We start from the raw sequence: 4,370 nt of genomic DNA, 5'->3' as shown, positions 1-4,370 counted from the left end.
TTTGTGGAGAAAAATTATCTTCCCCAAGAAGGATTGCATGCATTTCTTGTTCGCTTTTAAGGGAATTTTTGTAATGGCCTTGAACCTTTTAGGGTCCACATTAATACCACTTTTTGCAATGGTGTGTCCCAAGATATTCCCCTCGGACATTGAAAAAATTCTCTTGGGATTAAAAGATATCTTGTATTTTCAACATCGCTAAAAAAACTGTTTTAAATGTCGCAAGTAGTTGGATCTCTTCTTCGAAAATACCATTACATAATCAATACAAATCACTACACTCTAACCGATCAAACCATGAAATGTGATGTCCATCACACGTTGGAAAGTTGCACCAACATTAACAATCACAAAAGGCATTCTTCTGAAAGCAAACATGCCCCACTTTGTTCAAAACATAGTTTTTTAGTCTATTAGCTTCTGACACTAGAACCTGATTGTAGCCTGAAATTAAATCAAGCAAGGAATATTTTTTGACCCCAATACTTTTTCTAAGATTTGTTCCATTGATGGCATCAGATAGTTGTTTTTTTGTGAGGCATGATTAAGATTATGGAAATCTACACATAGGCGTATTTCCCCAAACTTCTTCCTTACCGGGAGAAAGTTTGAGACCCACGTTGAATGTCGCACTTTATAGATGATCCAAGCATCCAATAACTTCCTTAACTCTTTTTGAATCAAAGGATGAAGTGTCAGATGAAATTTCTGTAGCTTTTGTTGGAAAGGCTTGGCCCCTTCTTTAATCATAATGATGTGTTGGATTATTCAAGTGTTATAAGTTTTGAGATCATCATACGTCCATGCAAAAATATCTTGGTACTGCTTGAAAAGGTGGATAAAGGCTTTCCACTCTTGAGGTGTGCAACATGTATCGATATTGATAAAATTTAGATCTTTCTTTGTGCCAAGATTAATCTATTCATGCGACAGAGTTGAACTATGAGTCTTCACGTTCACCGGTCCCCTAAAGTAGTTTTTCAAGTCATACAACTTTTCTAATGATACCACACCATTCAACATGGGATTCTCTTTGTTTTCTTGAGTTACATCCTGCAACTCTTTTTCGTGCTCGTCTTCATCAATGGATGCATCCTTGAACACATCAATGTTTGCCATGAAATGCAGTATCTGTTGGTCATCATTGAAAACAAGGAAATTAGTGATATTATTAGGGACGGATGGCTTATAAATAATTTCAATAAAAAACCCGTCCCTAAGCGGTGACAACCTAGCAACAAAATTTGCTAATGTATCCACAGTCTTATTACGTACTTTAGGAACATAAACAATATTGAAAGCTTGGAATTGCGAAATTAAGTGCCATACCTCTTGTTGATAACTTTTGAGATAAGGTGACACATAGTGTATAGTATTCTATACCTATTGTTAGAGCCTAGATTGACCTCAGGCTGAAGAAAGGCAATCCTAGGATAACCACAAACCAAGCTTAACCTAGTAGCTAGCCCTACCAGGTTGCGAGAGAGCTCTCTCCTTGCAAATCTCAGTCAAGATAACTGGATTAGGTATGGATTTTAGGCTAGGTATAGTAGCTCTAGGGTTTTTGATTGATTTTGTTGGTTTTGTTGCTGAATCAAATGGAGCCAGGTGGGAAATCAAGTCAGGATGCAGGGTGTTCTATGGGGCGAGATAGGTAGGTGCTCTGACACTTGAAATTGAGTGAGATGAGAGGTCTAAGACTGGTGAGGAGCTGAGGAGGGCATGCAAAGATCATGTATCCTTCTCAAAAAATTGAAAACATAGAAAACTGAATGGCTTCCCAAGGCAGAGCACTATAAACAATGAATTCAACCTATCTATCTTGATGTCATTCAGCTAGAAGCAATGAATTAGATTGTGGCACATATAAAACATGAGAAAAACTGATAATAGAAGAAGAAACTATGCAAAAACACCATACCACAAGTATCCCATAAAATAACTGCAAATCCTGGTTTATTTCCTTGCCAAACTGCTAATAAAGGTGTACAATGTAGCTCAGAGCATCCAAAAGAGTCCAACCTCTGCTAATGACAGAAAAAATACATAATATAGACATCAAACCACCTATGCTAGCCATCAGGAGTTGAAACCAAGAGAAAATGAGCTGTTACAACCATTTCCAAACAGGGAACATGAATATAGGCAGTGGAACAACTTGCCTTTATAAGCATGGAAACTGATTCAATGACCCCCAAACCACCTCAAACTGATGAATCTACCCTCTAAGATCATTTCACTATTACATTTACATTCCAAGTCATTAATTAAAATCATAAAATCATCCATGAAGAGAGAGAAAGTCAACTTGCAATGAAAGTAGGTGAAAATTTGATTTTCTGGCAAATTGGTCAAAAGCGCAGCGCCATGAGCCAAAAGCACAATGCCGCTTTCCACCCACTTTTGGAGGCCTTCCCCTTAGCCAAATTTAGCCCAAGATGGCTCATTAGAAAGGTATTCTTGTCTAGTTTCTGGAACAACTTGAATTTTTTCATTTGGAGGTTATTTCCCCCCTCAAAACTGAAATCTCCCAAGGCTGCTTCTATGTGTCCAAAAAGAGGCAGAGAGGTCATTTTTTGGTAGTTTTTTGACCTTTTGGTGACCTAGTTTTGCTCCAAAATTGCTGAAACTTTCAGGGATGAATGCTCTCATCATGCTAAATCCAAATATATAAGCCTTTCCTCCAACAAGTGCTCCAGGTGGGCCAATTTCCTATTTTCAAAATTTCAAAATTTGAAAAAGACAAAAAATCATCAAAACTTGCCCAGATTTGGCATGGGACACCACCATTAGTTGCTTTGATGGGCTAGTGAGGCTTCAGCCAAGATTTTCAACTTATCTTGCTCCTTTTTTCTCTTTAAGGCCTTCCTTAACCTAGCCTTAAGCTTCCTCATCCTTATGTTGCAGATTTTGTTGCGGGTCATGTAGTGGTAGGCCATGTGGCGAAGCATCTTCTTATCCTTGTTGGCCTTCTCAATCAGCCCCTCAAGGTGTATGTTGACCCTCTCAAGCCAAGTTTCCCTATCATTCTCAATCTCTTGCTCAATAGGGGTCAATGGGACATTAGCCTCCTTGGCCTTTTGCCTGTTTTCTTTGATCATTTGCAGCTCCATGAGGACTTGCTTGTCGCTCAATTGTTTGTTTTCTTGCTCTAAATACCTGATGATGAACTTAGCTCTCTCTAAGTTATCTGACAAGGATTGTATTTCAGCTTCTTGTTCCTTTATGATAATGTCTTTGACAGTTTCTAGATCCTGAGTTTCCAAGTCAATGACATCAACTCCTTGATAAGTAAAATGCTACTGTGGCTCCTCATGATCAACAAGATTGAAATCTCTTTCCTTCTCATCACTAAGATCCTTCTCTTGCACTTTTTTCTTGCCCTTACTTTTGCCCTTGCCTTTTCCCTTGCTTTGATGCTCAACCTGTACCTGTTTTGCTGAAGAAGAAGGCAAAGCCCCTTCCACACTTTGTGAAGATAGCATTTTCCTGTGGCCTGATGATGAAGGCGAGACCCCTTCCACAACTAGTGGAGATAATATTCACCTAGTAGCTGCAAAAAGTTTTCTAGTACCCCTCTTATAAGTCACAAACACTGGCACTCCAACAGTTTCAGTCTTCTTGACTTTTTCATGGCTTGAAGGTCCACCTTCTTCATGAAGTACTGATAAAAATATTTGTGGGCCTTTGAACATCTCATGAGAAATGAAAGTCTCCCATGGCATGTTAAGAAGGTTCAGTTGATGTAGAACAATGATTTTAATCAAAGAGTAATGGTAAATGCTATTCAACTACTGGGGGTATGGCTTCCTTTTTACAATAAGTGCAATCTTCTCAATGTTTCTGAACATGAAGTAAGTGATATTCATATTTTTTACTCTAGTGAAATGTATGAGAAATCTAATGTGGTAGGCATACAACGGGGAGAACCTACCTTCACAAGTGAAGTACTTGATAATGATTTTCATCAATGGAGCAAACCTGTCTTCTAAAAACTTGAAGGGAAATACTCTCTTCATTTTGTCTTTGTATCTAGCCTTGATGTAAGGCTCATAGTACTCCTCATCAATATCCTAACCTTTGCTCCAATTTTCACCCACATCTGGAATACCCGTAGCCTCTGAGATGACAGCTAGTGATATGGTGAATGTTATTCCAGCAAGGGTTACTTCATTATTGTGCAAATGTGTCACAAATAACCTAGCCAACTCATGATGAAATTTGACTCTTTCTATCATCTCACAAAAATCAAAACATGCCTGGTGTTTAAAGCAAGAAATGGCAAGTGGACAGGCTTGCAACTCCCTCAAACTAGTGGGCTCCTCTCTGATAATACTTCCTCCTTTATGAGGCTTCCTTTGCTGTATGTT

The sequence above is a fragment of the Pinus tabuliformis genome, chromosome J (genome assembly GCF_031772625.1).
Source record: "Pinus tabuliformis cultivar Carrire ecotype Pingquan chromosome J, CPIR1, whole genome shotgun sequence".
NCBI classification, from domain to species: Eukaryota; Viridiplantae; Streptophyta; class Pinopsida; order Pinales; family Pinaceae; genus Pinus; species Pinus tabuliformis.
This window is presented reverse-complemented; position numbering follows the sequence as displayed.